Source organism: Tetrao urogallus (genome assembly GCF_951394365.1).
Source record: "Tetrao urogallus genome assembly, chromosome: 1".
In the NCBI taxonomy this organism is placed as follows: Eukaryota; Metazoa; Chordata; class Aves; order Galliformes; family Phasianidae; genus Tetrao; species Tetrao urogallus.
In genome coordinates, this window is record NC_136813.1 from 158,141,040 (window position 1) to 158,154,149 (window position 13,110).

Here is a 13,110-nt window from a genome sequence, read left to right on the forward strand (position 1 = left end):
CATCAAACATACACGACTTTTAATCCAAGAAAGTCATTTGAATCTTCCCATCTTGATAAAACTGAAAAAATTCATTTGGACTTTACATTAATGACATTGCAACAGTATCAGAATGAAATAGGTCTGTTTTCGTACCTAATATTTTTTTAGACATTAAGTTCCAGGTTTTTTAATGATTTAATGGTTCTGTCACTTGAAGACAGAAATTCCATTTTGTAACTAGCTCTTGTTTTTTAGGAAAGCTGGAAAAAATGATCATGGAAGACTCAAAAAACAAAAACCAATAAAATTTAGTATTTCTTAATGTTTGGATTTTATACTAGTGCCATGAATGTTGGTGGCCTGATACCGTGGTTTGGCAGTCCTGCCTTCATTGAAATCCTAAATATTTTTCAGTTCAGCTGTTCTCAGACATTTGTGCCTATGAAAAATTTGCATATGAATGAGGCTTCTGTGCACAGATGAGCCCATTTGTTCTTCATTATCCATTATTATTTGTTATTCAGTCACTTATGAATATCAAGACATTTTGGAAACTTGTACTGTTTCAGAAATGCTATATAAACAGACTTGACCAGTCCTCAAACTAAATCTCAAATACTTATTGTGATAAAAACTGTAACTTTTGCTGCTCCAGAACTAGAAGAAAAGGCACCATGGTTACAGCAACGGAGAAATGAGGGAAGTGAAGTGACTCACCTGACACACTGCAGTAGGTTAGTGATGGACTCCTGTATCTTCCTGTATCCACCTCAGCCTTGAATTCCGAGGATTCTCTGTTCCTCTGGCAGTGTTAATGCACTGAAATGCTTTCATGATCTTTTCCTTGTACTTGTCCAAAAAGAGTAACTGTTGACTTATGCTGCTAGACTCATATGGGGCAGATTAATTTCTAAGCTGTGATTTTTCACAACTGAAATGTCCTTTGAGTAGTAGAGGAATGGAAATAGCTGTTATTATAGCGCATATGCTAAAGGAAAAAAGATTTTATTAAAGACTTTCTTGAAATATATACAGAAGTTCTCTGGCCTACTTAACTGATATTTATGATAGTTTCTCTGTTTTTACTTCTGTATCTTTTGACTCCTATTTCTTCCATACTATTCCATACTATTTCTTCCATGATAGCAAACTTTACAAGACTTGCTAGGGACTGTCTCCCTATGGACCAACCACAATTAAAATCGTTACTAATCATAGCCTACAATTATACATATGTGGAATCAAGCTTAAAAATGATATGCTCCATGACTTTAAATATTTTTTCTTTGTAAATACTATTAACTTCTAAGACACTACAGCCAAATAATGTGTAAGGATCTGTTATTATTATAAGTTTTTATAAATATTTGTTTTAAAAGCTTATAAATTTCTAATCAAGTGTTGGAATAATGCAGTGTAAAATTAAGCTAAATGTTACTGACCTTAAACTGTGTAAGAATTGAAATTATCCCTTCACATCAGACCTGCTACTTCAATGCACTTTTGATGAAATGACAGCTGAAAGATTTGAGAAGGGTTCTGCATGCTGTCACTTTGACATCAGGGCTAATCTTTTCAGACTGTTGGCAAAATGAGTTGGCTGTAATCAGGCTGAGGTTTAAAATTTACATAATTCATTATACAGTTGTCTTCTGGTTTGGATTTGGTTGAGAAGAGCAAGTAGGCACCACTGAAAAAAAGGATTTTCATTCTGGTCTTCCAGGAGACCCAGAAGATCAAAATCTGGCTTTTCAAGTGATGGAATTCCTATGGAATCTGGTGACGGTTTACAATTTTCATGTCGGCAATATTCAGTTTGTTTCCATTAGAGAGGCTAGAAGCTGTCTTTTTTTTTTTTTCTTTCCTGCCTACTAGTATGCTACAGCATTCACACCTGCCAGAAAATGTCAGAATGTTTATTCCAAGAATAAAAATGTGGGCATGTGTCCGCCTCCCAAAATAAATAGTGCAGCAGATATATTCTGTAGCACCTCCAATACTCACAGATTAGAGTTAGTCACTCTTCCTGTAAGAGGGTGGCCATCAATCTCTGTCAGAGGGAGCCTTGAGTTTGGAATCAGAAACCAGGGTACATGGATCATTGGACAAGGAACACAAAGAAACAGTAGGGAAGATATGCCTCTTCATATGTGTAAATAGCACACAATAAATTCCCCAGAGCATGTGGGATTGAGGAAAGAAAAACTGCAGTATGGCGAGTTTGTTGGTTTGCCAAACAAATTATCTCTCAATCAGAAACTTCTCTTCCCACAAGACCACAGGGTGAATATTTTCATAATAAATAATAAAAAAGTCATTAATATTTTTTTGTTCCTACCAGGGGAACATACTCATCTGCATTGATTTACTGGAAAAGAAGAAATCTTTGTTCTATTGTGAAGTGGTACAATTTTAAGATGGCAAATGCATAAGAAACACCAGAAGTGATATTCAGGGACTAATTTTGTCTGTCAAACTTGCTCTTTTCAAATAAATTCTAATAAACTTGTCTACTTGCAAAATCTTCTATTTACATGATCTGAAACTAAAACAGAAAAAGTCATAAAAGCTTTACAGGGAAACGGTAATCTTGCATTGTCTTTAAAGCACTGGAATAGGAACTGGCTAAATTTCTGGCTCAGTTGTGGACTCCTTGGGTAACCCTGGCAGGTCATCTAATCTCTCTCTGCCTCAGAATTTACAGAGAAAAAAATACTCCCTTTGAACTTGTTGCTTAATGAAACAAGTATTAGGGGACAGGTAGTGTGACCTGAATTCATATGACTGACAGAAACAAACAGTGCTTCAGGAGAGAAACGTGTCAGTTTTGGGCTTCCTCTCTGGTCAGAGCAGTGGAATAAGAATCTCCTTCAGTAGTTAATGTAGCCCATTATGTCTTTTATGCATTCACACCCAAAGAAAATTTGACTTATCGTGTTGCTCCAAATATTATTTTTGTCCCCATTCAGTTAGGATCTCCTTCAGAATAGTTGTTCACTGCTTTCTTCTTTGTGTTTCACAGTTACAGTCATCTTCATAAGAAATACTGCAGGACAAAACTCCCCTCATGCATGACCTCTTCTAAATGCAGGACAATGATAACCCTGCCCATGGCCTTGGGATCACAATGGCCAGTTATTGAAGAACTCCTGTAAATGTCTTACATTTGATGAAGTCAGGTAGACAAGATGACTGACTATCCACATTTTAGCTCTCCCTGTGGTTTTGAAAGTTCTTCATTGTCCTCACAGGCAACCAAAATCGGGAGTATGGAAACAACACATTTCCCTCTTCTGAAGGCTTTTCAAGGCCAAAATCATTGCAAATTCAATGTTTCCACCTTTTTTTCTGAAATCTATTTTACAAGATGTTTGAAACAATGCTTTGGTCCAAGTACGCTCAGTATCAGTGAATCATCTTTCTGAACGACATCTAAGATGTTGAGCTAAAAACAAGAAGGAACCTTTTGGCTGCCAAACAGCAGCTTATTCACACAGCATCTATGTCCTCCATTCTCTACAAGAATTTTTTTGAAACAACGAGGCTCGTAGAAGACCGAAATATTATGAACAAAGCATAATCACAATCCAAGAACAGATGGAAAGCTGTGACAGAAAATATAATTGCAATATTCACGCTATTTATATATCTAATTATGTTGAATTAAATATAATTGAAATTTTAAAAATCAACTACTCTGTTTGCAAATGATGGTTCAGGAAACTGCATCCATTAAATCTGTAGTCTTTCTACAGAAGGAATCTATTTCAACAAAAGGGATGAAATATATCTAGTACTCCTGATAAAGGCACTGTCTGAAGAAGTGCAAGAATTTGTTTGAAATTTCTAATATGACTGCAGACTAGAGGGATTTGGAACTAGAACATACATACTGACTGTTGTTCAAAGACCATTCTGTTTTCTATCTTGCTTTCTTTATTTTCTGTTTCTCCTCTCCAATCCATTGAACCTGAGTGAATCTTGACCCAAATTTGCACTTCTATCAATTTTAGTTGCTTTCTACACCCCCCGAAAGTTCCACAAATATGACAGATTAACAGGTTCTCTAAGAATAAATAAAGGAATGATGTCAAAGTAGGAAACTTAACGTCTCTAAACAAAATATTGTCTGTTTCTTTGCACTGTGAGTCAAAGGCAGGAAAAATGTATTGCCTCCCAGTACTCCATACCCACAGGTTTTAATGATTGCTTTTCTATTAATTAGGTGTAGTTTTTTAAAGATACAACAACATCTGAGCATCTGAGCAAGGAAGCTAGAAATGTCCTATCTGAAAAAAACAAACAAACAAAAAAAAACTTTTAGCTTTCTTAAATGCATGTAAGGATAAATACCTCATCAAAAACCACAGAGTTTTGTAAGTCTATGGAAAATGCTTGCTGGTCTTCAAAATTTCTGAATTTAATGTTTATTTCTCAGCATGAAGTGTAACCAGTGAAACAAACATAAACATAATATCATACAATGCTACAGATTCCCAGATGTGGAGAAGAAATGTGGAGATTTGCTTGCTTGCAACCCATGAATTAATAATATGGCTAATGTCTGTATTCAGAAAACAAACACCTGGCAAAAAAAGCCTAGTAGTTGTTGGCCAAGGCAACTGTTAGTCTAAATGCAACAACTATCTGGTTAAATATTTAAAGCTTGATTTATTACATATTAAACACATTACATATAAACATATTATTAGCTTATTACATATAAAATATTATTAGCTTCATTCTAAGAATGTTAAATGAAATCTTTGAATTTCTTCAATTTCACATAAGAGGAATTTCAATTTGCGTATTTGTGTAAGATTCTTGATGCTATAGGCTAGTTAAAAGACTTTGATTTTGTCTCTCTCCTAGTTGCTTCTAACAAAATAAAGAATCAATCTCATATGATGATTGGCACTTTGTAATGCAAAAGGCCATGCATGAAATCTTATAAGGTATCAAGAATGATATGAAGTTTTGGGACAAAATGAGAGCAGATGATGATCTGAGGTAAGCAGTAATGACTCTAGAATTTAGCTGATAAAAAAAATGTGCCAGTCAAATTTGTGTTTGAAGTTTTGCTTTCAAAATTATTTTTTTACTTCACTCATCTAATAGGGAAACAGATTGACGCTTTGAAATTAAATTAGGCAAGCTGTTAATGAAGACTAATTGCTTTGCATAATTTGAAATATGTAGAGGGTTCCATTGATCTGTGCAAGCTATACTTAGGTTAGCATCAAGGCTGAAGAAAGACTTTTCCAAACTGTTTTCCATCCTCCTTATCCATCCTTCCAAACTGAGAGCCATAATGCCCCTCAGAAAGTTATAGCAACCCAGGAATATGTGTCATTGCTCTTTCACTCAGCTCTGTTATATATCTTAGCTGACTTTCATTATTTTGCTCACAAAGGAACAAAATGTCCTCTCCACTCAACGCAACATTCTCATTTCACTGACAGATCCTCTTCTCACGTCTTGCTGGAAAAAATCTTGTTACACCATGAGAGCCAAGAGTCAGAGTTTTCCCTGTGAGTTTTATGCTTCAAGAGGTGTATTTATGGAATGGGACCAGAGGCTGCAGGCAGAGGCATGAGGGGAAAGCTCATGTTGCCCATCATGGGGTACATTAGGCAGCTTCTCAAAGGAGTCGGTCCCTGGAAGCAAGAGTAAACTTCAGTCAGGGTGGCCTAGGCCTTGTCTTCCCTCATCCTGGTGGCCCATTCCCATGTTCTCCCCTCCAGTGATGTGGGCAGACATCGAGACTTTCCAGGAAGCTTGTTCAAAGCAGAAAACTAATCAGATTTTTTTCCCCTGGGTTGATTTTTGGCTGAACTAACTCACCACCTACCAGACATGAGGAAGAAAGAACAGGAATGTACAGCTGGAGGTGGAGGTGGGACTTGCCACACCACAGACTTAGATCAGCTTAAAATGCTGTTGAACTGCGCTCCTGAGGGTCATTTGCAGCCTAGTTTCTCTATATAAAAGTAAAAGAGTCACCAGAGAGCAGTAGGCTTTGCGTGAGGTGAGTTGGAGCACCTAGGTTAACTGCCTCCAGTTGGCAGTGTGACCTCCCATGTAGAAACATGCTGTTATGCACTAATGATGCTCTGGACACACTTGGGTGACTGGTGGGTTGGAGCTTTTCCCCAATGTTTATTGATTTAGCAAACATAAGGAAAGGAGTTCCAAATCTGGCAGTTATTAGAGAGCCCATGCTCTAGCCTGCTTGCAAACACTTAACATTCTGAAACATTTTCAGAAGAGCCCATTTCAACACAGTCTGATTTCACTCAGTTATTCTCTTTGCAGATGGTTACCTCACTAGTAACATCTCATCCTCCTCTTACATTCAGTTTTCTTACTAGCAGCAACACTTCATGTTAAAATACAACTGAGGCCAGCAGCTCTGGGAACACTCACATGTCTCAATTTTAATCATGTAACTTCATGTGTCCGAGTGAGAAAAGTAACCTCTTCCCAGGCTGCTGATGTGCTTGCTGGAAAAATGAACTCTTCCAGCAACAGATGAGTTGTGCTTCCTATCCAAACCACTGAGGAAGACTCAGTTGCTCTCTAGTGATCACATAGAGATACTATGGAAACTAAATTCTAGAACAGACATACAAATTAAGCACTTGGACAAAAATAGCATCATTTTTCTTTATCTTCAGTGTGAAAAAGTGTATGTGTGTACACATACAGCCAGGCAGGATAAACTTCTGTACTGTTCACTTTGAGGTCATCTCATCACTGAAGTATACATCGTATACAATGTAGATAGGTAAAAGATTGAGAAATAGCTGGATCCCTTTTTGGCCACAAACCAACCCCACCATTCAGTTTGAGTGAAGTTATTCTTGTTTTACACTGAGGTAAGTGAGAGGAAAATCAGACAATGTAAGTGAAGCAAGCATTTGGAGAAACTTTTGCTGAAGTACAGAAGTTTTGTAGATGAACTCAGTTTCTGAAAATGCAAGTTATGGCACTATTTTGTCAAAGGTCTACTGTAATTACAGACACAAAAATGTGCTCACATACTTATTTCTGGAGAACAGTGACATCTAGTGAGCATCCTGACCAGTACTAAGCATTCCCTGGAGTCCTCATTTAAGACTGAGCCTAGTATTTGGATTTAGTTTCCTTTTCTGCTGTTTGTACATTGCAGTTCCTCAAATCTCAACTGCATGTGTTCCTATTCTCTGACAGGGTCTAATATCTGTTGAGCAAAGTTGCTGTGACCCAGGATGGTGAGGGAGTGAGGCAACTTCAAAGTGGAAACTAAAGTAAAGCACAGTAAGTAAAATCATGGCATCACCATCAGAAGTTGGGCACTTCATTAGCACCTGATCTTTAAAAGCTGGAGTGGTGATCTTCCAGCTGTGTCATAAACAATCATTATATACAGTTCCATCTGTCCAGGCTGTAGCCATGTGTTTTATTATATAATATATATATAATATTATTATTAATATTATGAAAAGTACTGGACCAGATTCAGTGGTGATTTTTTTAAAGTAGTTTAAGCATAAGGAAAGAGTTTTTCTACATCTATACCAGTTTAAGAGGCAGAATCCTTTCACACCTAGATTATCAAGAGACTACTTTTCTCTGTCAGCACCTGAAGTAACACAGCAACAATGACAGAAAAGTCTGAACTGCTTGAAAACCAAAGGTGATTAAATTTTTATATTATACACTATGTAGATCCTAAAACTATAGGATGAGAAAATTATTGCATGAGTCCCTTAGCATAAAGTACTTGAATGGATGAAATCCCTGCTGTAATGTGTTTTGATTGTTTCCTATGTCATGGCATTTACATGGGTTTTTTTCTTTCTTTCTTTTTTTCCTTTTCCTCGCTGCAAATGCTGAAAGTGTGCATGCACCTGAGGAAAAGTTGTGCAAATATCTCAAATGTCAGTAAAAGATACTCAAGGCTACTCCACTGCAAAATGGCTCTTATTTTATCTCAGGCAAAAGTGCAGAATGCAGTACACAGATGTTGTATCTCAAGGAGTGGGCACAACAGGACCAAAGTTTTCTGACAAATGTAATCTTGATGTTTCTCAACTTTTGTGTCTGTCGTTTCTACTGTAATATTTCTGTAACACTGTTAAGTCAGACATGTCTCTAGAATCTTTCCTAATCTCTACCAGGTAGATAGAACGAATTTTGCAGAACAGAAGGCAGCTGTTGAACCCAGGTGCAGGCTTAACTTCTTAGAAGAGCACTGCTGATTGTCCTAACCCTGCTACTACCAAGGCAGACACTGTCTCTCAAATACTGTTTGACCTCTTTTGGCTTTCCTGCAGAGATCTACTAAGAGTTGAATGTAATGAGGGAAAGAGCTACAACATATGAGAAACATGATTATCTGGCAGCTGGGTTACTGGGAGAAGCCACAGCAATGTGATACAAACAGCTTGCATGATGAGGAGAAAAACTGATTTCCCCCTTTACACCACATCAAATGAGTGTTTTAAGAATAAAGCTACAACAGTTAAGAAATTATTTGAATAGGAAGAATTGTTGTTTCCTTCCTCTCTCCTGAGACATGTATTTTAGTTTCTCAGAGTACATAAAGCACTGAATTTCTAACAGTGTTAAGCATCCAAGAAAGGGTTTCAAAGTCAGTTGAGACTCAGAGGTCTGAGCCTCTCCGGCCTGGGAATGTATCAAAATCAGATAAAACCAGAGCAGCAAGGCTGTAGTTTGCCATTCACAGCTAGTTTAAAAGTATGTAGATCTTAGTGATAGACTATAAACAATGAGGTATTTGGCTTGGCTGTGTTAGTGTAAACATGATGTTGCAATTGAAATCTTCTATATCAGATTATTTTTCTCTTCGGTTTGCATTCTACAAATAACTTGGAATAGAATAGATCACCAACAAGTTGAAATCATTACACTGACAACATCCTCTCTGACCTGAGCCACTTTGAGCATTATGGGCTATTTTCCTTCTCAGAGTACCAGCTGCTGGAGGATGAGTGATGCATTTTGCCTGCGGCTTAATAGCTATTTTCTGGTAGTGAAGTGTAGTGAAAAGCAACAGTATCGATTCAGAAATGGTTATTAGTAAAATTACAATGTTAAATCCTTTCTATCTTGTTAGGGTTTTTATCAATTTGAAAAAGAGTATCTGTGATTATTTTTATACCAGTGATGATTGAGTAATACAAAAACATGTATTTTTGGACTAGGCTTGGAGTTGTACTGGGTCTATTTTAAACTGGGAAATGCTGCATATAAATACAAAAATTCTGTGCCTTTTCTTAGCTTTAGATTTTCAAGCGTTAGAAGATAAAATATATTATCCACAAAACAGTGAACATTTTTTTAAAGACCAAAAACACAAACCTACAGTTCTTCAACTTTTCATGCTTTTTCCCTTTATGCTACAAGATAGAAAGTGTATGAAAGGCTTTGTGCTTTGTGTACAGTATTTTGTCATGAATATTTAATTATGTTTTGGAAGCAGTTTATGTACCAGTGTACAAGTAGCTCTAATGTGAAAACACAACTGAGAAAAGATTAAGCCACCAATGCATGCCACTGGAAAGAGCAAGATCTGTCTCAGAAGATTCCTGCTAGATAATGGCATGATTTTTATTTGAAGAAAATAAATCATACATCAAACAGTTGAGTGTTAGAAAAACTCTAGACTTTAAAAGAAGAAAAGTCTAGCTCCTTCAGAAACAAATGAAGAAAAGAGTGATGCATTAGTAGAAAAGGTAGACACAGCTTTGCTCTACTGTCACATGATGGAAATATGTCAAGAGTGGACACAGGTAGTGAGTCTGTATACAGTAAGAAGCCCGCACTTCTTGGTCAGAGAAATATACAGGTTCACCCATTTCTGAAGTTATAAAAAAATGAGTTTAAAAACAAGTAGCAGAAGAAACTGTTTGTTCCTATTCTCAAGTTTACTGTAATTTTAATAGCTGGTCCACAGTCTTCTACAAGTAAATAATAACTGGATACATGGAATAGACTGGCAAAGCAAAGAAACTACAACACACCACTTGGGAATAGTGATTTTCTTTTCATGAATGTTTCTGTAATGTGATGACAAGACTGCGCTGCCAAAGACAAAATGGTAAAGCACTGCCAAGACATTTGATTGATATATCTACTTTAAAGATCCTACCAGAATATTGATTTACTATTTCAATTAAAATACTGTGGGGAACAGTAGAACAGTAGAAACTTATTTTATAAGATAACTGATACACATTTATATGATTATTATTTTTGACAGCTCCCCAGATTATTCATTTTTATGAAATGACTTTCCAGATATTCACAGACTTGAAATTTCTATCCATTGATCACCTATAATTCTAAGGCTAGGTTATATGTCATACGTTATGTAGGTCTTATCAGTCCTCAGATGGAATAGATGATCCTCTTAACAAGCTACTTTCATTACCTGTGCTGCTACTTGGAAGAAGTAAATATTCTGGACTCCAAATGGGTAGACTACACTCAGTGATATAGCCTTTCTTAAAGCTTTACACACACACACTCACACACACGCAAAGAAAGGATAAATGAGTAAAATAAAAATGGAATAGCCATTACTTTTGTTTGTGCTGCTTTTAATTTTTCTTTTCTTTTTTATTCGCTTAAAAGGTCATGGTTAATAAGTATAATTATTTTCTTTCTTCAATCACTGTGTCCCCTAGGAGTTGGTAGGGCAGTCCATGAAACTAGAAAAGCAGGACTGGACTCCATAAAATGACATTAAGAAAAACAATTGCTAAATGTTGGCCTCTATTAACTGCAGAGGGGAGCTCTGTTTATTTTTTTGTTTGGATGAAATTACTTGCTGCTCAGCAAATTGAAACATGTTTTTTTCAACCCACATAGAATCTGGCATTCTTATCCAAACTATCGGGCTTACTTTGATTTCCAGAGACCCTCAAGCTTCTATTGCCACCTCCTCCTGTTTCCCTCAACACAGTTTGTCTCTCTACTTGTGTTTTCCCCCCTTAACCACTGTACTGTTTATCCTTTTGCAGCCAAACTGCACCAACATATCACATTGCTAATACCTGCCTCTCCACTTACATCTATTTTGCTGTTTCCATTGGAGCTTTTCCCTTCCAGTGCTCTGGTGCAAAGAGAGGTATAGAAAAAAGTTTTCTGCTTTCCATTCTGCTGCTTGTGACTCCTTGCTGCTAAGAGCAGTTACAAAAGTCTGCTCACCTTTGCAATGAAATACAGACATCCAGCCAACAACAAGAACTGCAGTATACACAGGACAGATTGTACTTCGAGAGAATCTAGCCTCCAGCTGAAAACAACCAGCAGCCACCACTTCCAGAAACCCTCAAGTACATGTACTGTATATACTTACAGCTTTGATGAAGATAGAACAATTTTTTGTGATAACAACAATAGCAATATCCTGCCATCAGAATGGCTTTTAGCTTTGATGGAAAGTCTGGCAGAGCTATAGATTATAATATCTTTCTAATGGCTACCTCTTGGCAAAAATAGTTTGTTTTAGACTTCTATCCCATACTGTCACTATGCTCAGTATGAGCATGGGTTCATGGCCACTCTAGAGTTGTTTAACCACAGAGTAGGAAAAGTGTCATTGGTAAGGCTGGGAACAATAATGTGATGTTTGTTGTCTGGTGGAAGCTGCCTAAGAAAATAAAGACTTGTTTCAGTGAGAAAACTAAGCTGTCTTAAACTAAGACAGGGAGATTTAGGTTAGATATTAGGAGGAAGTTTTTCACACAGAGGGTGGTGATACAATGGAACATTTTGCCCAAGGAGGTTGTGGATGCCCCATCCCTGGAGGCATCCAAAGCCAGGCTGGATGTGGCTCTGGGCAGCCTGGTCTGGTGGTTGCTGACCCTGCACATAGCAGGGGGGTTGAGACCTGATGATGATTGTGGTCCTTTTCAAGCCAGGCCATTCTATGATTCTATGAAGTTACATGTGCTGCTGCTGCTGTTGCTTTTTTCCTCACTCTTTTCAGGGAAGTTCTTCTAATTAGAGTGTTATTTTATGTTGGTTTAATTTCACATTTTGAGGGAGTGAGGCTGTTTAAAATTCAGCATGTACAGTATGAATGGCTGTGGGCAAAAGAGATAATTTGTCGGGATTTTTTCCAAGTTCACTACGGTTTTAAAAATTCCACCTCATGCTGCAACAGAAATTGAATATTGTAGTACATTAATGGTTCTGAATTAGAGTGCACAAGAGCTGTGCAAAATACATGCACTGTAGCCTCCCTATTTTTACCAGGGCCAGGGATCAATGTTTGAACCAAAGAACCAGGCACCAAGATTAGCTGTGTAAAACACTGAAACCAGAAATATTTTTCATGATGATTTATAATAGCTAGCAAATAGTCAACATAACATGTGCTTCTTGCCAGGAGCCATAAACTGGGGTTGGCAGTTTGGCACATAAGACTCACTCCATTCACACCAATAATGTTAAGCCTTTGCTTACCAGATTTCACACAGAGATGCCAGTTGTCCTTAAGAACTAATTGGAACTTTTGAATATATATCTCTACATAAGTAATATATATCAGTTTATATAATAAGTTCATATATTCATATATATAATTTTTTACTTTATATATATGTATCTACATCTACATCTATATCTATATCTATATCTAAGTAATAATGGTCCAGAGGTTATCATTAACTGATTTGATTTCGCTTGAACAGGACCAATGCTTTCCAGGCACCACTCATTCTTACTTCAGACCTTGCAGTTCCTCCCTTTTGTTTTGTAACTGTTCCTGTAGCTGTTCAAATTTAAAAGACAGTAATGACTTTATTATTTTCTTACCTTCTATTTCTGTTTTTAGGTCTTGCTCCTCTCTAATTGCATATCTTCTTGATATGCAACTCATAAACCAGTTCCTATCATTTTACAAATTACACCTTTGTCTTTTTCATCCTGAGTCGAAAATCTCACAGCATCCAGTTCTTTCTCTGGAGCATCTAGTTGTTTCTCTACAGCTTCCCATTTCTTCTCTACAGATTCCCAGTCACACCAAGGATCATGGCCCCATTTTCCTGAGAAGATGGGGTTCAGATTAATACTGTGCTTTTTTATAAGTAGTCGGTGACACTACTTGCCATC